This window comes from Dendrobates tinctorius, unplaced genomic scaffold (assembly GCF_039654945.1).
Source record: "Dendrobates tinctorius isolate UK_male_01 unplaced genomic scaffold, ASM3965494v1 ptg000034l, whole genome shotgun sequence".
Taxonomy (NCBI): domain Eukaryota; kingdom Metazoa; phylum Chordata; class Amphibia; order Anura; family Dendrobatidae; genus Dendrobates; species Dendrobates tinctorius.
Window position 1 is genome coordinate 23583648 of NW_027361702.1, and position 25218 is coordinate 23608865.

Genomic DNA, 25218 nt, shown 5'->3' on the forward strand with positions numbered 1-25218 from the left:
GTTGCACTCCCTGCGTTGCCTTGTTTCTTGCTTTGCCTTGTCTTGTTGCTTCGTGTGCCCTTTGCGCCTGACCTTCCTAGTCTCCTGTTTGTGCCCCTTGCCTGCCTCCTGTGCCTTAGTCGTGCCGCGTGCTTTTGTCTCAGCCGGGTGCACTGGCCAGTGAGGCATGTCTCCTGCCTCGAACCCTGGCGTGGCTCCTTGCACGCACCCTGCCTCGAACCCTGGCGTGGCTCCTAGCGCTCACCCTGCCTCGAACCCTGGCGTGGCTCCTAGCGCTCACCCTGCCTCGAACCCTGGCGTGGCTCCTAGCATGCACCCTGCCTCGAACCCTGGCGTGGCTCCTAGCATGCACCCTGCCTTGAACCCTGGCGTGGCTCCTAGCATGCACCCTGCCTCGAAGAACCCTGGCGTGGCTCCTAGCATGCACCCTGCCTCAAACCCTGGCGGGGCTCCTAGCACGCACCCTGCCTTGAACCCTGGTGTGGCTCCTAGCACGCACCCTGCCTTGAACCCTGGCGTGTCTCCTAGCACGCACCCTGCCTCGAACCCTGTGTACGAGATGTTCGGAGCGGAGCCATGTGTGTACGAAGTGTGCAGAGCGGAGCCATGTGTGTACGAAGTGTGCGGAGCGGAGCCGCGTGTGTACGAAGTGAGCGGAGCCGCGTGTGTACGAAGTGAGCGGAGCCGCGTGTGTACGAAGTGTGCGGAGCCGCGTGTGTATGAAGTGAGCGGAGCCACGTGTGTCCGAAGTGTGCGGAGCGGAGCCGCGTGTGTACAAAGTGTGCGGAGCGGAGCCGCGTGTGTACTAAGTGTGCGGAGCGGAGCCGCATGTGTACGAAGTGTGCGGAGCCGCGTGTGTGCGGAGCGAAGCCGCATGTGTACGAGGTGTGTTACGTGTTACAGAACCACTTAGCACCCAGAATATGTTGTGCAGTTATATGTATGGATAATAGGTTCTATGTGAGATGCATGTCCCTAATGCATCAGCATTCCCTTTTGTCCGACCTCCCCCCACATTTGTAATTTCCACAATAAACATTGGCAGGCTCCGGCCACCTGCGGCTTTTGTAATGCATGTCTGGCCTGCCGCTTTTCTATTGGCCTGCCCTCTGTATCTGTGTGATATATTCTGCGTCCTGTGAGTAAAGTGTTGTCAGACTGGAAATACATGGAGAAGCAGTGATCTTTTATATGCTCCCATGTAACCCAGGGATTCCAGCAAGCGTCATTCATTCAGACTCCAGCCAACGCAGAGCCGACCTCCGAAAACACGGGGTGGTACTGAAAGAGGTACCCCAGCTTGGTAGACCCCTTTACAAGGTGTATGGAGCAGAACCGCGCGTGTACAAGGTGTATGTAGCAGAGATGTGCGTGTATTTTGGCATGGAGGGGGCCCATTTGAAAGTTTGCACCAGGGCTCTAACTTTGTAGTTACGCCACTGCATGTGGGGCTGTGCTGTATACCATGTAGGGCTGTGCTGTATACCCTGTGGTGCTGTGCTGTATACCCTGCGGGGCTGTGCTATATACCATGGTGCTGTGCTATATTCCATGTGGGGCTGTGCTGTGTTACAGAACCCCCCCAGCACCCCAAATAGGAGATGCATGTATGATAGGTGCAATGTGAGATGCATACTCCTAATGCAGCAACCGACCGGCTGCGACCCCTGGGCAGAGGTAAACGAAATATCCCACTTCTGACCTCCCCCCACCTTTGTAAATCCCACGGTAAATGATCGGGGGTCGCCAGCCACCTGCGGCTATTGTAATGTACGTCTGACGTCTTAATTGGAGCCTGTTATCTACTGGCCCGACACATATTGATTGTCCTGTCCTCTGTATGTATATATATTCTGAGACCGGTGAGTAAAATGTTGTTCCCATGTTACAAAGCCTTTCGAGCCAGCGTCCTTCATCCAGAAGTGAGGAAAAGCAGAGTGGGCCTCCTGAAACACGGGGTGGTAATGTAAGAGGTATTACAGCACAGAAGACCCCGTTACACTGGTGGCAGCAGCAGGATATGATACCCCGTCTATAGGAGTAAAGGACTGAATGGAAAACAACTACCAGAAGTTAATGAGGAATACATTAAAAGACCTGGTGGAAGCTCGAGGGTTAATCGCCAGCAACAAAACAAAAGCAGATTTGATAGTAGCCATCATGGAACACGACAGTGCAGCGCCTCCCAATGTGAATGTGGAAGAGACTGAAATCCAGAGGGAGGTAAAGAGCAGACTGGTGTTCTAAGCCCAAACCCTGAAGTAGAGATCGTATGAGAGGTGATGGCTGATGTGTGTACTGATCTGAAGGAAAAGATGGCAGAGCGGACCAGGATAGAGCTAGCCAAGATGGAGATGGCAGAGCAGACCAGGATAGAGCTAGCAAGATGGAAATGGCAGAGCGGACCAAAATAGAGCTAGCCAAGATGGAGATGGCAGAGCGGAGAGAGGAGAGTCAGCGAGCAGGGGGAGCTCTGGCCTCCGCCCAGGTACCGTCAGCAGTAAGCCACAAAAAATCCAGTATAACGCCTTCCGACAGTTGGGGGAGGCAGAGGAAGACATTGATGGCTTTCTGTAGGACTTTGAGCGGCAGTGTGCCCTTCATCAAGTGAAGCCGGAGGATTGGGTTCAGGTTCTGGCCAGCAAGCTGACAGGACGGGCAGTGGACGCCTATCGCACGGTACCTGATGAGAACTGCATGGACTATGAGCGGGTCAAAGAAGTGATCTTGGCCCGGTATGCGCTGACACCAGAGGCATACCGCCAAAAGTTCTGCGCACTTATAAAACAGGTAACAGATACCCACGCTGAATGGGCCTGTAAACTATGGCGGTCACTGCTACAGTGGGTACAAGGGAGCCAAGCAACCACTAAGGAGGACGTCCTCCAGCTCTTCTTGTTAGAGCGATTCTTTACTGGACTAAACCCCGAGACACAAGAATGGCTTCGGGACAGATGGCCAATGACTCTTGAGGAGGCCGCTCGTCTGGCCGATGAACATCATGATGCCAAGAGGTCTCAGTTGCCAGGATCAAAGACTGTCGCTAGGGGTCCTTCCATGGGTCTGGAGGCCCCTAAACCACAGAAGATTGTCAGGGGACCAGCTAAAACCCCGGCCTACCAGAGTCCTCCTTGGGTGCGATGCTACACCTGCCATCAGCTGGGGCACCTGCAAAGACAATGTCCCAACTGGACTCAGCGTACCCAGTGGCCAAAGGCGGGAACGGCTACCGTCAACCGGGCCGCTGTACACTACTACCAAGGCGAAGCTCACCCGGCATTGGGGGCTAGGACTAATCCGGGGATGCAAGAGATGGAGGAAGTGCTGCATGAAGTAGACCCCGTGCAGGCAGCCGGCACAGATAATTGACAACAGCATCGACAGGCGGTGTGGGTTAATGGGAAACGTATGCAGGGAAGAAGAGGTTCTGGAGCAACTTTGACCCTTGTGAAGCCTCATCTCGTCCGGGACCAAGAGAAAATGGACCGGACAGTGGAGGTCCGTGTAGCTGAGGGAGCCATACATCGACTGCCCACTGCCAGGATTCACCTGAATTGGGGAGTCAGGGATGGCCTTGTTGAGGTCGGCCTGATGGAGGATTTGCCTGCGGACGTCTTGCTGGGAAATTACTTGGGGCCCATGTTGTCTGCATTCTCGGTTGCCCCTCTGGCTGAGACCTATCCTGTGACCACCCGGAGACGAGCTGAAGCTGCGGAGGCGGATTCACTCAGAGGAGGCCCAGACACCCCAGCCCTACACGTATTCCCATAGCCAGACACATTTCTTGGGCCACCCCAGCTGAGTTTAAAAGGGAGGTACTTGAGGATCCCTCATTACAGGGGTATCATGGGAAGGCACAGGAGGGGAGAGGAATACTGGAAGGGGAACAGTTTGTATGGCATCAGGGACTCCTCTACTGGGTTACAGAGCAGCGCCACACAGGGACGAGCCCCACTATAAAATGATAGCTGGTAGTGCCCAAGAAGTATAGGCAGGAGCTACTGCGAATCTCTCATGACATACCCTTTGCCGGGCACCTCGGCGTCAGTTGCATCAGGCATCATCTGACACAAAACTTCTTTTGGCCGGGGGTAACCTATGATGTTCGTCAGTACTGCCAGACCTGTGACAGTTGCCAGCGCATTGGCAAGAGGGGAGATCGCTGCAAGGCCAAACTACACCCCCTCCCCATTGTGGAGGAGCCATTTAGCTGAGTAGCGGTCGATCTGAGAGGGCCGTTAGCCAAACCCAGTCCGTCAGGGAAAAAGTATATATTGACAGTGGTAGATTATGCCACACGGTATCCAGAGGCGGTTGCATTACCTATCAAACTGGCAGAGACGGTGGCGGCTGCACTGCTCCAGGTTTTCTCACGGGTTGGATTTCCCCGGGAGGTTATCTCAGACAAGGGTACCCAGTTTACAGCAGAGGTGACCAACCAACTGTGGAAGCTGTGCGACATAAAGTCCATAAGAAGCGCCCCGTACCACCCGCAAACCAATGGGTTGTGTGAACGTTTTTACTGGGGACTGGGAGAAATTCTTGCCACACCTCCTATTTGCCTATCGGGAGGTGCCTCAAGAATCCACGGGGTTCTCCCCGTTCGAACTGTTATATGGGAGGTGGGTAAGGGGACCCCTAGACTTAGTGCGAGAACACTGGGGAGGGAACCATAGAAGGGATACCTATTGTGCCCTATGTGCTGTAATTCCGGGGCCACCTACAGGAACTGACTCAGGCTGTACGTGGGAACATGAAGGCGGCCCAACGGCCCCAGCACATGTGGTATGATCGGAGGGCTAGAGAACGCACCTGTTGTGAGTTCATTTTTCCCTTCACCATAGAGGTCTGATGAACTCCCTCCTCTGGTGAAGGAAGTTAGTGAGACTGATTACCAAACACCTGGGCAGCTAGATGATAACTGGGTGGCTGGAATTGAGGACTGGATATAAGGCTGCCGACGCCCTTCTTCCTGGCTGGTGATTTTCCTGCTGGATTCTTGGAGACCAGTCTGATTCCTGCGTCTCAAAGCTAAGTTTTTCTGCTCTGCTTTGTACTCTTCAGTTTTCTTTTTGTTTGCCTTGTTTTTTTGGGAGTTCTGCCATCCCCGGCCGGAGGTGAGCTGAATTCCATTTTTGTCTCTGATCTGTTGATCTTTTGCTCTGTCTTCAGAATATACCTGAGTGCTGATATAGTCTTTTGAAGCCTAGCGACTTCAGGGCCTGTTTTTCCTATCAGTCGGTTGGCTCATTTTGATAGGGTTTTTGCGGATGGCAGACAGCAGCTTTCCTATCCTGTCCTATGTAGTTAGCTTGGTCCCAATCATTTGCTCAACCTATCTTTCTATCTGTGTTAGTGTTTTCATCTTGCTTCACCGTCATTATATGTTGGGGGCTGCCTATTGCTTTGGGGTCTGCTCTGGGGCAGTTTAGTTTTTCCCCTTTCTGTCTTTAGGCTATGTAGCTCTCCGGCTGTGATGGAGGGGTCTAGGGCACCGTAGGAACCCCCCACTGCTACTGCTAGTTGTTGTGGATAGGTTCAGGGGTCTGCAATCCGATAGCTGCCAACCTCTCTGGTTTTTCTGGACTTAGCTGGTATTTTGTTTTTTCCTCCTTCGGTGACTCATCATAACACGCACCTTTGAGATAGGACAGAAGGTCCTGGTGTTAGAACCAACTAGGCAGAACAAGTTCAAAGCTCAATGGCAGGGGCCCTACCAGGTAGTGGGGAAAATAGCCGACACCACCTACAATGTCGCCGATTGTGACGACCCCAGGGTTATCCGCGTGTTCCACGTGAATATGCTGAAGCCCTACCGGGAGCGCCCTGAAGAGGTAGTGGCCATCTGTGCACCCAAAGCAGAAGAGTTAGCAGGACTCCCCTTGCCTGATGTCTTAGGGGAGAGGACTCAGTCTAAAACATGGGACCAGGTACACTTGGGAGAAAACCTAGGACCCCGGGAGAGACAGCAGGCCGGCGTTGTTGAGGCAGCGACAGAGGATGTTTTCAGAGAAACCGGAGGTACACCCGCCTGGCACAACACAAGGTTGAGACCCAGGATCAGACCCCCCTGAGACAACTGCCCCTTCCGCGTCCCTGAGTCTGTACGAGAAGGGATGCGACAAGAGATACAAGAGATGTTGCGTTTAGGGGTCATTGAAGAGTCAGTCCCTGGACATCCCCCGTAGTGTTAGTATCCAAGAAGGATAGGACTACCCGGTCTTGTGTAGACTATCGCAAGCTAAATGAGAAAACGGTGACGGATGCGTATCCCATGCCGCGTGTGGATGAGTTGTTAGACCGGCTGGCGGGGGCAAAGTATTTGACCACCATCGATCTATGCAAAGGCTATTGGCAGATCCCCCTTAGTCCTGACTCTATTTCCAAGTCTGCATTTGTCACCCCGTTCGGCTTATTCCAGTTTCGAGTTATGCCACTCGGGATGAAGAATGCCCCTGCGACCTTCCAGAGGCTGGCTGACCGGCTTCTGAATGGTCTCCAGGATTATGCTTGTGCCTACCTGGATGACATCGCCATCTACAGCGCGACATGGGATGAGCACCTAAATCATATAGAGACAGTATTGGACAGGATCCACAAGGCCGGAATCACCTTGAACCCCATCAAGTGTCACGTGGGCAAAGCAGAGGTTCAGTATTTAGGACATTAGGTGGGAAGTGGGAAACAGCGAACAGACCCAGCCAAGATTGAGGCCATAGCCAAATGGCCCACCCCACGTACTAAAACCCAGGTCATGGCGTTTCTAGGGACAGCAGGGTATTATAGGAAATGTGTCCCCAATTACAGCAGCATAGCCAAACCCCTCACTGATCTGACCTGTGAGAACCTCCCCCGCCAGGTAACCTGGACCCCCTAGTGTGAGGAAGCCTTCCGCCAGCTAACGGACGCCCTCATAAATACCCCGGTATTGGCCGCACACAATCCAACTAAACGTTTCCTTGTTCACACAGACGTTTCTATGTATGGACTGAGGGCAGTGTTGAGCCAAGTCAGGCCGGACGGTCAAGACCACCCGGTAGCTTACCTGTTATGAAAGGGTCACCGAGGAGGAAAAAAGCAAAACACGCTAAGTCTCAGAAAACCAGAGAGGTTGGTAACTATGCAGACTGCAGAGCCCTGATCTTAACACACAACTAGAAGCAGTCGTGGAGCATGCCTATGGTGGTCCTGGACGCCTCGTCACAACCGGAGAGCTAAATAAGCCTAAAGTAAGAAAAGAGGAAAACTTACTCCCCAGAGCAGACCCCAAAGGAAAGACAGCCCCCCACATGTATTGACGGTGAAGCAAGATGAAAACACAAACAAAGGCAGAAAAATAGGCTGAGCAAACGATGGGGCCAAACTAACTTGAAAGGACAGGAAAGGAAAGATACTATCTGCAATCTGCCAAAAAACCCTACCAAAAATAATGTCCAACGCTTCTGATAACAAAATTAACCCTAAAGTCACTAGACTTCTCCCACTATATCAGCACTCTGGAATATTCTGAGACAGAGCAAAAAGAGGCTAATCTATAAAAAGGACAAAAAGGCAAATGGGCAAACACAGATAAATAAGAGTGGAAATTCAGCACAGCCCAGCCGGGCTGGCTGACCACACAAAAACTGAGTTGACCAACAAGAGCAAGTGTGAACATTAGCAAAAAACAAACTTAACTTGAAATGACTGGAGCAGAGCTGAAGTCCAAGACCTGAGAAACAGACTGAATCACCAGCAACAGGATAGGGCGTTGGCTGTCTTATATTCAGTCTGATACTCCGGAGATCCAATCACTATCTTCCTCGTCAGGTGGCAGACCATTATCAATTAAACTAACCTCACTACCTCCTGTCACTACCAGAGGGAGAACGGAAGGAGAACTCCCAGCTGCTGGAGCAGAAAATGAGCTCATAACACTTACCTGAGTCGGAAACTACTGCCCCGCGAAGTAAGCTATGCGGCCATTGAGAAGGAGTGCCTGACAGTAATATGGGCACTCAAGAAGTTACAATCATATTTGTATGGATGACAGTTTTCCCTCCTAATGGACCATAATCCCCTAGTGTGGCTTAATCGGGTCTCTGGAGACAACGCCTGATTACTGCGGTGGAGTTTAGCCCTACAACCTCTAGACTTCACCATCCACTACAGACCCGGCAAACAAAATGGTAATGCCGATGGACTATGTCGACAAACGGAACTTGTACCAACCCCATAGACTTCGGTCATCCCCAAGCCGATCAGACTGTGTATGCCGATCGCGTCGCTGAAAAGGGGGAGCCGTGTTACAGACCCCCCAGCACCCCGAATAGGAGATGCATGTATGATAGGTGCAATGTGAGATGCATACCCCTAATGCAGCAACCGACCTGCTGCGACCCCTGGGCAGAGGTAAACGAAATATCCCACTTCTGACCTCCCCCCACCTTTGTAAATCCCATGGTAAATGATCGGGGGTTGCCGGCCACCTGCGGCTATGGTAATGTTCGTCTGGCGTCTTAATTGGAGCCTGTTATCTACTGGCCTGCCACATATTGATTATCCTGTCCTCTGTATGTATATATATTCTGAGACCGGTGAGTAAAATGTTGTCACACTGGAAATACGTGGAGAAGCAGTGATCTTTTATAAGTTCCCATGTTACAAAGCCTTTCAAGCCAGCGTCCTTCATCCAGAAGTGAGGAAAAGCAGAGTGGACCTCCTGAAACATGGGGTGGTAATGTAAGAGGTATTACAGCACAGAAGACCCCGTTACATCCTGTATACCATGGGCCTGTGCTCTATATCATGTGGGGCTGTGCTGTATACCATGGTGCTGTATACCATGTGGGGCTGTGCTATACAGTCATGGCCAAAAGTATTGACACCCCTGCAATTCTGTCAGATAATACTCAGTTTCTTCCTGAAAATGATTGCAAACACAAATTCTTTGGTATTATTATCTTCATTTAATTTGTCTTAAATGAAAAAACACAAAAAGAATTGTCCTAAAGCCAAATTGGATATAATTCCACACCAAACATAACAAAGAGGGTGGACAAAAGTATTGGCACTGTTCGAAAAATCATGTGATGCTTCTCTAATTTGTGTAATTAACAGCTCCTGTAACTTACCTGTGGCACCTAACAGGTGTTGGCAATAACTAAATCACACTTGCAGCCAGTTGACATGGATTAAAGTTGACTCAACCTCTGTCCTGTGTCCTTGTGTGTACCACATTGAGCATGGAGAAAAGAAAGAAGACCAAAGAACTGTCTGAGGACTTGAGAAACCAAATTGTGAGGAAGCATGAGCAATATCAAGACTACAAGTCCATCTCCAAAGACCTGAATGTTCCTGTGTCTACCGTCACCGTGCGCAGTGTCATCAAGAAGTTTAAAGCCCATGGCACTGTGGCTAACCTCTCTAGATGTGGCCGGAAAAGAAAAATTGACAAGAGATTTCAATGCAAGATTGTGCGAATGTTGGATAAAGAACCTCCACTAACATCCAAACAAGTTCAAGCTGCCCTGCAGTCCGAGGGTACAACGGTGTCAACCCGTACTATCCGTCGGCATCTGAATGAAAAGGGACTGTATGGTAGGAGACCCAGGAAGACTCCACTTCTTACCCCGAGACATAAAAAAGCCAGGCTGGAGTTTGCCAAAACTTACCTGAAAAAGCCTAAAACATTTTGGAAGAATGTTCTCTGGTCAGATGAGACAAAAGTAGAGCTTTTAGGGCAAAAGCATCAACATAGAGTTTACAGGAGAAAAAAGAGGCATTCAAAGAAAAGTACACGGTCCCTACAGTCAAACATGGCGGAGGTTCCCTAATGTTTTGGGGTTGCTTTGCTGCCTCTGGCACTGGACTGCTTGACCGTGTGCTTGGCATTATGAAGTCAGAAGATTACCAACAAATTTTGCAGCATAATATAGGGCCCAGTGTGAGAAAGCTGGGTCTACCTCAGAGGTCATGGGTCTTCCAGCAGGACAATGACCCAAAACACACTTCAAAAAGCACTAGAAAATGGTTTGAGAGAAAGCACTGGAGACTTCTAAGGTGGCCAGCAATGAGTCCAGACCTGAATCCCATAGAACACCTGTGGAGAGATCTAAAAATGGCAGTTTGGAGAAGGCACCCTTCAAATATCAGGGACCTGGAGTAGTTTGCCAAAGAAGAATGGTCTAAAATTCCAGCAGAGCATTGTAAGAAACTCATTGATGGTTACCGGAAGCAGTTGGTCGCAGTTATTTTGGCTAAAGGTTGTGCAACCAAGTATTAGGCTGAGGGTGCCAATACTTTTGTCCGGCCCATTTTTGGAGTTTTGTGTGAAATGATCAATGTTTTGCTTTTTGCTTCATTCTCTTTTGTGTTTTTTCATTTAAGACAAATTAAATGAAGATAATAATACCAAAGAATTTGTGTTTGCAATCATTTTCAGGAAGAAACTGAGTATTATCTGACAGAATTGCAGGGGTGTCAATACTTTTGGTCATGACTGTATACCATGTGGGGCTGTGCTGTATACCATGGGCCTGTGCTGTATATCATGTGAGGCTATGCTGTATACCTTGATGCTATGCTGTATACCATGTGGTGCTGTGCTATATACCATGTGGGGCTGTGTTATATGCCATGTGGGGCTGTGTTATATATTATGTGGGCTGTGTTATATACTTTGTGGCTATGCTATATACTATGTGGCTGTGCTATATACCATGGGGGGTACATTATGCATTATATTATTTTGGGGAGGCTGTTTTATGTAATATGGGGGGCTACATCATATTCTATGGGGAGGTGGGCTGTATTATATTCTATTTGTGGCTATATTATATTCTATGGGGGGGCTGTATTATCTTTATTATATTCTATGGGAGGTGATCGCATCATACTCTGTGAAGGGGCTACATTATACTATATGAGGAGGCTACATTGTATTCTATGGGGGGCTGCATTATATTTTATGGGGGGCTAGGTTATATTGTATGGGGGCTTTATTATACTTTATGAGGGGGCTACATTATATTCTATTGGGGCTGCATTATACTATATGAGGAGGGCTACATTGTATTCTATGGAGGGGCTACATTATACTATATAAAGGGCTGCCATATATTCTATGGAGGGGCTGCATTATACTATATGAGGGGGGCTGCATTATATTCTATAGGGGTTACATTATATTGTATGGCGGGGCTGCATTATGCTCTGTGGGGTGGCTGCATTATGCTCTATGGGGTGGCTGCATTATACTATATGTGGGCTGCATTATACTGTATCGAGGACTATGGGGAATACATTATACTATATGAAGAACTATGGGATGCATTATACTATGGGAAGTGAATTGTACTACATGGATGACTGGCGGTGTATTATACTATATGTAGCACTATGAGGAGTGTATTATACTATATGGAGGACTGAGCAGTGTATTTTAATATATGGAGTAGTGTATTATATTATATGGAGGACTGAGTGTATTTTAATATATGGAGGGCTATGAGGAGTGTTTTATACTATATGGAGGACTAAGGGGAGTGTATTATACTATATGGAGAACTATGGGGCACATTATATTATATGGAGGACTATGGGGTGTAAACTTTAGATGTGCTGCTGATAACATGATACTGTATGGGGACAGATTGATCCATTAGTGATTGTTCTGTCCCCATCATTCTTTCTCAGACGGTGGAAAGAGACCGGGAAACAACTTCAATATTGTCGATCGCACTCATTTAGCGTCCTGAACTCAGTGCATTTAACTACAACCGAATGCTTCTGTGTGATGTGCAATATGTTCGCATTTGGGGCCCCATTTTTGCCTCCTATATAAGATACACACACCACACTCTTATATGGCCTAATATGTCATATGATGCCTGTATATCGACCGTACAGATCGCACTATTATCCTCCTGTATGCCGTACATAAGCAGAGAGTGCGGTCTGTACAGTATCTAAGAGGGAGACAGTCTGTATGTCTTATAGGAGGCCGACACTCTGTATGTCTTATAGGAGACCAATAGGAGGCCGACATTTAGTATGTCTTATAGGAGGCCTAATAGGAGGCCGACACTTAGTATGTCTTATAGGGGGCCTAATAGTAGGCCGACAGTCTGTATGTCTTATAGGGGGCCTAATAGTAGGCCGACAGTCTGTATGTCTTATAGGGGGCCTAATAGTAGGCCAACAGTCTGTATGTCTCATAGGAGGCCGACAGTCTGTGTGTCTCATAGGAGGCCGACACTTTGTAGGTCTTATAGGAGGCCTAATAAGAGGTCGACAGTCTGTATGTCTTATAGGAGGCCTAATAGGAGGCCGACAGTCTGTATGTCTTATAGGAGGCCGACAGCCTGTATGTCATATACGAGGCCAATATGCCGTACATACCGCAATATCGGCATCCTATATACTGTACATACCACACTCTCAACCTCTTATAGAAAGTATGTTATAGGAGGCTGAGAGTACAGTTTGTATAATATATCGGAGGCTGAGAATGCGGTCTGTACGATATATAGGAGGCTGAGAGTACGGTCTGTACGATATATAGGAGGCTGAGAGCGCGGTCTGTACGATATATAGGAGGCTGAGAGCGCGGTCTGTACGATATATAGGAGGCTGAGAGTGCGGTCTGTATGATATATAGGAGGCTGAGAGTGCGGTCTGTACGATATATAGGAGGCTGAGAGTGTGGTCTGTATGATATATAGGAGGCTGAGAGCGTTCTCTTTTGCACACTGTATAGTTTACTAAAAGGCACACATTTTAGTGGGAGAGGCCAAAAAATGAACACGTAATAAAACCGTTTATGGTAGCCCTAGAGTCAATTCCCCTGGTGGGCCCTAGGCACCCCAGTCCAACCCTGCATAACATACATAGAGCACACACCCCAAACAGATGTGGGGAAGGTGACTTAACGGACAGACTTGACTGGAAGTAGGAGGGGACGATTTGTGCGCTACAGACGGAGATTGGCAATGACAGAAATGTAACAGCAGGGAAAGACAGAAAAGGGAGTGCAGTAGCGAGATTTGACCACAAGATGGCAGGGGGCGTGTAGTTTTGGACTTGACATCAGCTTACAGCTATAGAAACTGCTTAGTCATGGGGGGGCGGGGAGTTAGGAACCCAGGAGGGAAATTCCCAGTGAGAGAGGGGATAAATAGGACAGGGTAGGGTCCTAGGCTAGGCTAGTCCCGGGAGGAGCTCAGGAGGAGAAGACTCAGGACAGAAGACTGAGAACGGTGGAAGAGCTCGACCAGGGGACTGACAGGAAGAAACAGTCAGGGTGGTGGCCCTGACACAATGGACCGCAGGACAGACGAGGCCCCGGGGGTACCGATTGAACGACGACCTCAAGCAGGTGAAGCGCTGGCGGTAGATTGGTCTAGGACAGCCCCAGCGAAAGATCCGCGAGGGACGTCATCACGACTGAAGGAAAGGTGAAGGTACCCGGGCCTGGAAACGGAGAGCTGTAAACGTGCTGCGGTGTATGGCTACGGTCGTCAGGAGGACGGCCAATAAACTCGGGCCTGTTACAATTGGAATCTGCCTACGTCTCGTTTTTGCATCGTCTGGTCGTGGTAAGCAGTGGACCACCCCCCAATCCGGGCCCCTATATCACAGAGATGTGGAGGTTAACAAAAAACATAATCTCCCTTACATGTTATGGATATGGAGAATCTACTTTATAGAAAACAACTAAATTTGAGTAACAAAGTCATGCTTTTATAAGTGCAGAACATAAACGCATGTTCCCATTGGCCACAAAACATATAAAACCTACAAGAGAAAAAGTGAGCAAAAACCCTGCTATAACTAAGTAAATTAAAAAAAGCAAAAAGTGCAATTAAATAATACAGAGTTTTTAGTAATACTATTTTTTAAATAAAAAATAGCATAAAAGCCATCCCACCACCACAAGGTTCTACACTGTCTAATATTAAAAATGTGTGTGAATAAGGGCAGATCAAAGGACTGGGTCCAACCAGTGGACACCAGTCTGGTGAAGCCTTATATACAATTTCCAGCTCAGAAGAGGGAGGCCACACCCCGGTTGCACAGAATGCAACAATACAAAGAAAAAAGCACAAAAATTGAGCTTGGTTTGAGTTTGTCCACATGCAGAACATAAACGCATGTTCACATTGGCCACAAAGCATATAAAACCTACAAGAGAAAAAGTGAGCAAAAACCCTGCTGTAACTAAGTAAATTAAAAAAAGCAAAAAGTGTATTTAAATAATAGAGAGCTTTTAGTATTACTTTTTTTGATGAAAAAAAATTGTGTAAAAGCCATCCTACCACGACAAGGTAACTCTGATCAGGATAGGCCTACACTGTCTAATATTAAATCCTTACCATGTGTCAATGTTGACATCAGTGTCTGAATATGGGCAGACAAAAGGACTTTTTTTTATTTACTTAGTTACAGCAGCGTTTTTGCCCACTTTTTCCGATGTAGGTTTTATATGTTTTGTGGCCAATGTGAACATGTGTTTATGTTCTGCATGTGTACCAACTAGAGTTGAGCGACTTTTGTTTTTTTAGGGTCGCGTTTCGTTTCGTGAAACCCGACTTTTCCAAAAGTCGGGTCGAGCAAGATCGTCCGATTATAGGGAAAAGTCGGGGTCGTCCCGAAACACGAAACCCAATGTAAGTCAATGGGGAATAAAAGTCGGCAGTGAGAGGAGGACAGGAAACACACCTACATTGCCCATTTGAATGCCAAAAGCATCAATTCTTCTTTCTTAAGCTTGTCAACCTTAATTAACTTCATAATACAAGTTACGCACTGAAAAATGGGGGTTATTTAGCTAAAGTTGTGGGGGGGGGAGGGCTGGCTGCAGGTTTTCATGTGCCCTGGGCGAAAGAGCGCCCCTTTAACACATACCACAACTCATCATGCTCCGATACGGCAGAGAAATAGCGGTATAGTACAATGAAAAATACCTCACTTTTTACATCTCATGACGAGGCCCATCTATTTCTCCATACAGAATCATTGGTCCCATATAATGTTTGAAACAGTATATGATGAGCTCCACATAATGCTACAGTATATGTTGGTCCCCATGGATGAAGCTCCACTGTCTTATGGGCCCAAATAATGCTCCAAACATAATGGGCCCCATTTCTAATGCTCTAGTGTATAATGGGCCCTGTAAATGCTGCTCCAGTGTCTGATGTCCACCTTTGGAATGTTCCAGTGTATGGTGGGCCCCATCTATCATTCTCCAGAGTATAGTGCTCCCCAAAAATTGCTGTCCCAACATTGAAAACAATCAAATAAGTCTCCTCGCTAGGTAATCCCTGTACTTGTCTGGACAGGTGCTGTAGCTTGCTTAACAGCTCGCCAGCCGTTCTCACGCCCAGTATGGATTACACGTGATTGCACAAAGGTGAGAAAGGGTACCGTATCCCCAGATAACATGTATGGATAGCGTACACATTCAAAATATATGTCTCAGGAGGCAGGCTCAGACGGTGTTAGGCCCAGTATGGATTGCACGTGATTGCACAAAGGTTAGAAAGGGTACCGTATCCCCGGATAACATGTATGGATAGCGTACACATTCAAAATATATGTCTATACAGCATGAGGCAGGCTCAGACGGTGTTAGGCCCAGTATGGATTGCACGTGATTGCACAAAGGTTAGAAAGGGTACCGTATCCCCGGATAACATGTATGGATAGCGTACACATTCAAAATATATGTCTATACAGCATGAGGCAGGCTCAGACGGTGTTAGGCCCAGTATGGATTGCACGTGATTGCACAAAGGTTAGAAAGGGTACCGTATCCCTGGATAACATGTATGGATAGCGTACACATTCAAAATATATGTCTATACAGCATGAGGCAGGCTCAGACGGTGTTAGGCCCAGTATGGATTGCACGTGATTGCACAAAGGTTAGAAAGGGTACCATATCCCTGGATAACATGTATGGATAGCGTACACATTCAAAATATATGTCTCAGGAGGCAGGCTCAGACGGTGTTAGGCCCAGTATGGATTGCACGTGATTGCACAAAGGTTAGAAAGGGTACCGTATCCCCGGATAACATGTATGGATAGCGTACACATTCAAAATATATGTCTATACAGCATGAGGCAGGCTCAGACGGTGTTAGGCCCAGTATGGATTGCACGTGATTGCACAAAGGTTAGAAAGGGTACCGTATCCCTGGATAACATGTATGGATAGCGTACACATTCAAAATATATGTCTCAGGAGGCAGGCTCAGACGGTGTTAGGCCCAGTATGGATCGCACGTGATTGCACAAAGGTTAGAAAGGGTACCGTATCCCTGGATAACAAGTATGGATAGCGTACACATTCAAAATATATGTCTCAGGAGGCAGGCTCAGACGGTGTTAGGCCCAGTATGGATTGCACGTGATTGCACAAAGGTTAGAAAGGGTACCGTATCCCCGGATAACATGTATGGATAGCGTACACATTCAAAATATATGTCTATACAGCATGAGGCAGGCTCAGACGGTGTTAGGCCCAGTATGGATTGCACGTGATTGCACAAAGGTTAGAAAGGGTACCGTATCCCTGGATAACATGTATGGATAGCGTACACATTCAAAATATATGTCTCAGGAGGCAGGCTCAGACGGTGTTAGGCCCAGTATGGATTGCACGTGATTGCACAAAGGTTAGAAAGGGTACCGTATCCCCGGATAACATGTATGGATAGCGTACACATTCAAAATATATGTCTATACAGCATGAGGCAGGCTCAGACGGTGTTAGGCCCAGTATGGATTGCACGTGATTGCACAAAGGTTAGAAAGGGTACCGTATCCCTGGATAACATGTATGGATAGCGTACACATTCAAAATATATGTCTATACAGCATGAGGCAGGCTCAGACGGTGTTAGGCCCAGTATGGATTGCACGTGATTGCACAAAGGTTAGAAAGGGTACCATATCCCTGGATAACATGTATGGATAGCGTACACATTCAAAATATATGTCTCAGGAGGCAGGCTCAGACGGTGTTAGGCCCAGTATGGATTGCACGTGATTGCACAAAGGTTAGAAAGGGTACCGTATCCCTGGATAACATGTATGGATAGCGTACACATTCAAAATATATGTCTATACAGCATGAGGCAGGCTCAGACGGTGTTAGGCCCAGTATGGATTGCACGTGATTGCACAAAGGTTAGAAAGGGTACCGTATCCCTGGATAACATGTATGGATAGCGTACACATTCAAAATATATGTCTCAGGAGGCAGGCTCAGACGGTGTTAGGCCCAGTATGGATCGCACGTGATTGCACAAAGGTTAGAAAGGGTACCGTATCCCTGGATAACAAGTATGGATAGCGTACACATTCAAAATATATGTCTCAGGAGGCAGGCTCAGACGGTGTTAGGCCCAGTATGGATTGCACGTGATTGCACAAAGGTTAGAAAGGGTACCGTATCCCTGGATAACATGTATGGATAGCGTACACATTCAAAATATATGTCTCAGGAGGCAGGCTCAGACGGTGTTAGGCCCAGTATGGATTGCACGTGATTGCACAAAGGTTAGAAAGGGTACCGTATCCCCGGATAACATGTATGGATAGCGTACACATTCAAAATATATGTCTATACAGCATGAGGCAGGCTCAGACGGTGTTAGGCCCAGTATGGATTGCACGTGATTGCACAAAGGTTAGAAAGGGTACCGTATCCCTGGATAATATGTATGGATAGCGTACACATTCAAAATATATGTCTATACAGCATGAGGCAGGCTCAGACGGTGTTAGGCCCAGTATGGATTGCACGTGATTGCACAAAGGTTAGAAAGGGTACCGTATCCCTGGATACCATGTATGGATAGCGTACACATTCAAAATATATGTCTCAGGAGGCAGGCTCAGACGGTGTTAGGCCCAGTATGGATTGCACGTGATTGCACAAAGGTTAGAAAGGGTACCGTATCCCCGGATAACATGTATGGATAGCGTACACATTCAAAATATATGTCTATACAGCATGAGGCAGGCTCAGACGGTGTTAGGCCCAGTATGGATTGCACGTGATTGCACAAAGGTTAGAAAGGGTACCGTATCCCTGGATAATATGTATGGATAGCGTACACATTCAAAATATATGTCTATACAGCATGAGGCAGGCTCAGACGGTGTTAGGCCCAGTATGGATTGCACGTGATTGCACAAAGGTTAGAAAGGGTACCGTATCCCTGGATAACATGTATGGATAGCGTACACATTCAAAATATATGTCTATACAGCATGAGGCAGGCTCAGACGGTGTTAGGCCCAGTATGGATTGCACGTGATTGCACAAAGGTTAGAAAGGGTACCGTATCCCTGGATAACATGTATGGATAGCGTACACATTCAAAATATATGTCTATACAGCATGAGGCAGGCTCAGACGGTGTTAGGCCCAGTATGGATTGCACGTGATTGCACAAAGGTTAGAAAGGGTACCGTATCCCCGGATAACATGTATGGATAGCGTACACATTCAAAATATATGTCTATACAGCATGAGGCAGGCTCAGACGGTGTTAGGCCCAGTATGGATTGCACGTGATTGCACAAAGGTTAGAAAGGGTACCGTATCCCTGGATAATATGTATGGATAGCGTACACATTCAAAATATATGTCTATACAGCATGAGGCAGGCTCAGACGGTGTTAGGCCCAGTATGGATTGCACGTGATTGCACAAAGGTTAGAAAGGGTACCGTATCCCTGGATAACATGTATGGATAGCGTACACATTCAAAATATATGTCTATACAGCATGAGGCAGGCTCAGACGGTGTTAGGCCCAGTATGGATTGCACGTGATTGCACAAAGGTTAGAAAGGGTACCGTATCCCTGGATACCATGTATGGATAGCGTACACATTCAAAATATATGTCTCAGGAGGCAGGCTCAGACGGTGTTAGGCCCAGTATGGATTGCACGTGATTGCACAAAGGTTAGAAAGGGTACCGTATCCCCGGATAACATGTATGGATAGCGTACACATTCAAAATATATGTCTATACAGCATGAGGCAGGCTCAGACGGTGTTAGGCCCAGTATGGATTGCACGTGATTGCACAAAGGTTAGAAAGGGTACCGTATCCCTGGATAATATGTATGGATAGCGTACACATTCAAAATATATGTCTATACAGCATGAGGCAGGCTCAGACGGTGTTAGGCCCAGTATGGATTGCACGTGATTGCACAAAGGTTAGAAAGGGTACCGTATCCCTGGATAATATGTATGGATAGCGTACACATTCAAAATATATGTCTATACAGCATGAGGCAGGCTCAGACGGTGTTAGGCCCAGTATGGATTGCACGTGATTGCACAAAGGTTAGAAAGGGTACCGTATCCCTGGATAACATGTATGGATAGCGTACACATTCAAAATATATGTCTATACAGCATGAGGCAGGCTCAGACGGTGTTAGGCCCAGTATGGATTGCACGTGATTGCACAAAGGTTAGAAAGGGTACCGTATCCCTGGATAACATGTATGGATAGCGTACACATTCAAAATATATGTCTCAGGAGGCAGGCTCAGACGGTGTCAGGCACAGTATGGATTTGACGGCCCAGATTACACAGCGGAGGAGCAGGGAGAGGTAAAGATTGCAAATGCTGGGGCCCTGCCCAAGCAAGGGGGGCCCACTCGTGGGCGTCGGTACTGGCACTGGGCCCCTCATAGTACAGCGGTGTGTCTGACGGCGGGTGTGCACCACCACCGTCAGAGACACTTGATTGCACTATGAGGGACCCTGTGCCAGTGCCCGCGCCCAAGAGTCGGCCTACCCACCTGTCCAGGGCAACGGCACTCGCACGGTGTCGTGCGGTAGGTGGTGACCCCGGCCATGGGGGGGGAGGCAGCACAGTTAGGGAGTTTTAGAAAGTGGCATATGTTGATGTTGGACATTCAGCTGATGCAAAAGGCGAAATAGGTGAAGTACCAGGAAGAGGTGGACCAAAGCAAGCCATTTTTCTGTCACCCTATGTGTCATCAGGGGAAGGTGGGACAAAATCCTTGGAAACCCATGCGTGGTTCATTTTAATGAAGGTTAGATCATCCACATTTTGGGTTGACAGATGGGTCCTTTTTTCTGTCAGGATTGATCCAGCTGCACTGAAGACTCTTTCCGATAGCACACTTGCAGCTGGGCAAGCGAGCTCCTGTAAGGCATATTGGGCCAATTCAGGCCAGGTGTCCAGTTTAGCGGCCCAATAGTCAAAGGGGAATGACCTGTGTGGGAGAACATCGATATGGGAGGAAAAGTAGTTTGTTACCATAGTTGACAACTGCTGTCTCCTGTCACTTTCCATCGATGCAGTATTACCAGTTGTGTGAGCGGTATTTGAAAAATCAGTCCACAACATTGTCATGAAACCCCTGTCTCCAACGCCACTTCTGCTGTGTGCACCACGAACACCTCTGCCAAGCTGCCCCCGGCCCGTACGGCTCGTGTGAGAACCATCACCGCTGCTGTGTGCTGGGAATGCCTCAAGCAACCGATTTACCAGAGTTGCTTGTTTATTAGCCAATATTAGGTCAAGGTTCTCCTGTGGCATGATGTTTTGTAATTTGCCTTTATAGCGTGGATCCAGGATGCTGGCCAACCAGTAGTCGTCATCGTTCATCATTTTGGCAATGCGGGGGTCCCTTTTTAGGATCTGCAAGGCATAATCTGACATGTGGGCCAATGTTCCCGGTGTCAATGATGCATTGCGAGTGCTGGGTGGAGGAGCACTTTCTGGCAAATCCACATCCCTCCAGTCACGCACAAACCCTGTACCAGACCTTGCCACGCCAACATTTTCACTTGCCCCACGAGATGCATCCTCCTCCCCTAAGTAATCATCCCCATCATCCTCCTCCTCCTCCTCTTCTTCCTCCACCTCGTCCAGGAGAGGTCCCTGAGCAGACAATGGCTGAATGTCATCAAGGATTCCCTCCTCCTTTTCCTCCTCATCAACATTGGCTGCAGACGCCTGCTCCTTAAGGTGCGTCAAAGTTTGCATGAGCAGACGCATAAGTGGGATGCTCATGCTTAGGATGGCGTCGTCTGCGCTTACCAGCCGTCTGCATTCCTCAAAACACTGAAGGACTTTACAAAGGTCTTTCAGCTTCGACCACTGCACACCTGTCAACTCCATGTCTGCTCTCAAAGTGCCTGGCCGTGTATCCTCCCACAAATGCATTATGGCCTGCCTCTGCTCGCACAGCCGCTCCTCCATGTGCAGGGTGGAGTTCCACCTTGTTGCAATGTCGATAATGAGGCGGTGGTTGGGAAGGTGGAGCAATCGCTGCAGCTTCTGCATACGAACGGAGTGTACAGGCGACCGGCGGATGTGCGCGCACAGTCTTCGCACCTTCTGGAGCAGGGCTGTTAACTCCGGATAATTTTTGAGGAAGCACTGCACCACCAGGTTCAAGGTGTGAGCCAAGCAAGGTATGTGGCTGAGTTTTGAAAGGGCTATGGCTGCCACAAAATTACGGCCGTTATCACTAACTACCTTGCCTGCCTCAAGATGTACACTGCCCAGCCATGACTCAGTTTGTCGCTTCAAGTACTCGGCCAGCACCTCGGCGGTGTGTCTGTCGCCCAAACACATCATCTGCAACACAGCCTGCTGACGCTTTCCACTAGCTGCTCGATAGGGGGACACATCGTGTGCAACAGTGGCAGCTGCAGATGGAGTGCTCGTACGACTGCGCTCTGTGGACGAGCTTTCGCTTCTGGAGGAGGTGGAGGAGGAGGAGGGTCGAACGACTACAGCCAACTGTTTCCTATACCGTGGGCTAGGCAGCACTGTCCCACCACCGCTGTCCCCTGTGGACCCTGCATCCACCACATTAACCCAGTGCGCAGTGATGGACACGTAACGGCCCTGGCCATGCCGACTGGACCATGCATCAGTTGTGAGGTGCACCTTTCCGCTCACTGACTGCTTGAGTGCATGGACCATGCGGTCTTTCACATGATGGTGGAGGGCTGGGATGGCTTTGCGAGAGAAGAAGTGGCGACTGGGTAGGTCATAGCGTGGTACTGCATAGGCCATGAGTTCGCGGAAAGCTGTGCTTTCCACCAACCGAAAGGGCATCATCTCAAACGAGATTAGTTTGGCAATGTGGGCGTTCAAACCCAGTGTACGCGGATGAGAGACTGAGTACTTTCTTGACCTACTCATAGTGTCTGGGAGGGTGAGCTGGACTTGAGAGCTGCATATGGTGGAAGTAGCGGTGGACAGGGCGGACTGAGAGAGGGTTGATGATGGTGATGGAGGTGGTGTTCTTTCTGATGGCCTAGAATCAGTCTTTCGTTGATATAACAGTGGGATTCCCTGACTGCTGTGGCCTTGCAACGACACCTCAACATTTGCTGCTGTGCTAACCGGTGGGCTTACAGTGGGGGAAACAATGTAGCGTTGCTGACTACCTTCGTTGTGATCAGTTGCACATGTGGCACTTGAGGTTTGGTGTTGTGTCCACGCTTGCAAGTGCATGCTGGTTAAATGTCTAAGCATGCAACTGGTATTCAAATTTTTCAGATTTTTCCCTCGGCTAAAGGTCTTTGCGCACTTCTTACAGATAACCTTGGCCTGATCATGAGGATTTTGTTCAAAAAAGTGCCACACTGCACTCTTCCTACTTTGGCAGACATTTTGCGGCCTAGCACACTGTGATCTTTTGACCCTCTGGACAAGCTGTCCAGCAACTCTTTTGATGTTTGGAACCTGTCTTTGGAGTGCTCCGGGCCTGCCAGATAACAGCTGTTGCGATGTCGATGTCTGCTGTGGATGCTCCTCATCTGAGCTATTGGAAGCAGCACCCTCTTCCCCCAATGGATGCCAATCTGGGTCAACAACTGGGTCATCCATCACCTCCTCTTCTATGTCATGTGCACCTTCCTCTGTGTCACCGTGTATGGTGGTATAGTGTGCGGGAAGGGGCACCTGAGTCTCATCAGGGTCAGAATCTGGCTCTGTACACTGCGAGGACAATGTAGTGCTCTGAGTGAATGTACCAGCAGAATCATCCATCAGCGGCTGTGCATCAGTGCACTCCATGTCAGATTCATCTTGGCCTGGGTAATTCACCATTTCACTTGATAATCCAGGCATGGTATGTGAAAACAGCTCCATGGAGTAATCAGTAGTATGGCCTGCGTCATCCTTCAATCTTGGTTGGGGTGAAGGACACAAGGAAAGGTGTGGTTCATGAACATGAGCCTCCAATGACGACTCGGTGCTTTTACTTTTTACAACTGAAGAAGAGGAGGCGATAGAGCTGGAGGCTGAGTCAGCAATGTAAGACAAAACTTTTTCCTGATGCTCTGGCTTTAAAAGCGGTTTGCCAACTCCTAGAAAACTAAGCGTTCGAGGCCTTATGTAGCCAGACGATGACGCAGGCTCAACACCTCCTGCATTCGGTCCTATTTTGCTCTTGCCACTACCATCAGATCCACCACCAACACCATCATTACCAGCTGCCAACCCCCGCCCAATTCCACGGCCTCTTCCACCAGCCTTCCTCATTTTTGGTAGAAATGTAGACAAAATCCAACAAACTATATAGTATGTAAAACAAGGTGTCTATAGGACAGGGGAGATTTTGAATTTCTGCACACACTTTTGGACACTGGACACTTTTGGATTGTGTGAGGCCCACTGATATCTGAGCGCTATGTGACAGGCTCGATGGCACAGCTGTGACCTAAGTGACTAGAGAATAAGTGAGATTTTGAATCTCTGCACACACTTTTGGACACTGGACACTTTTGGATTGTGTGAGGCCCACTGATATCTGAGCGCTATGTGACAGGCTCGATGGCACAGCTGTGACCTAAGTGACTAGAGAATAAGTGAGATTTTGAATCTCTGCACACACTTTTGGACACTGGACACTTTTGGATTGTGTGAGGCCCAATGAATATCTGAGCGCTATGTGACAAGCTCGATGGCACAGCTGTGACCTAAGTGACTAGAGGATAAGTGAGAGTTTGAATCTCTGCACACACTTTTGGACACTGGACACTTTTGGATTGTGTGAGGCCCAATGAATATCTGAGCGCTATGTGACAAGCTCGATGGCACAGCTGTGACCTAAGTGACTAGAGGATAAGTGAGAGTTTGAATCTCTGCACACACTTTTGGACACTGGACACTTTTGGATTGTGTGAGGCCCAATGAATATCTGAGAGCTATGTGACAAGCTCGATGGCACAGCTGTGACCTAAGTGACTAGAGGATAAGTGAGAGTTTGAATCTCTGCACACACTTTTGGACACTGGACACTTTTGGATTGTGTGAGGCCCAATGAATATCTGAGCGCTATGCGACAAGCTCGATGGCACAGCTGTGACCTAAGTGACTAGAGAATAAGTGAGATTTTGAATCTCTGCACACACTTTTGGACACTGGACACTTTTGGATTGTGTGAGGCCCAATGAATATCTGAGCGCTATGTGACAGGCTCGATGGCACAGCTGTGACCTAAGTGACTAGAGAATAAGTGAGATTTTGAATCTCTGCACACACTTTTGGACACTGGACACTTTTGGATTGTGTGAGGCCCAATGAATATCTGAGCGCTATGTGACAAGCTCGATGGCACAGCTGTGACCTAAGTGACTAGAGGATAATTGAGAGTTTGAATCTCTGCACACACTTTTGGACACTGGACACTTTTGGATTGTGTGAGGCCCAATGAATATCTGAGCGCTATGTGACAAGCTCGATGGCACAGCTGTGACCTAAGTGACTAGAGAATAAGTGAGATTTTGAATCTCTGCACACACTTTTGGACACTGGACACTTTTGGATTGTGTGAGGCCCAATGAATATCTGAGCGCTATGTGACAAGCTCGATGGCACAGCTGTGACCTAAGTGTCTAGAGGATAAGTGAGAGTTTGAATCTCTGCACACACTTTTGGACACTGGACACTTTTGGATTGTGTGAGGCCCAATGAATATCTGAGGGCTATGTGACAAGCTCGATGGCACAGCTGTGACCTAAGTGACTAGAGGATAAGTGAGAGTTTGAATCTCTGCACACACTTTTGGACACTGGACACTTTTGGATTGTGTGAGGCCCAATGAATATCTGAGCGCTATGTGACAAGCTCGATGGCACAGCTGTGACCTAAGTGACTAGAGAATAAGTGAGATTTTGAATCTCTGCACACACTTTTGGACAC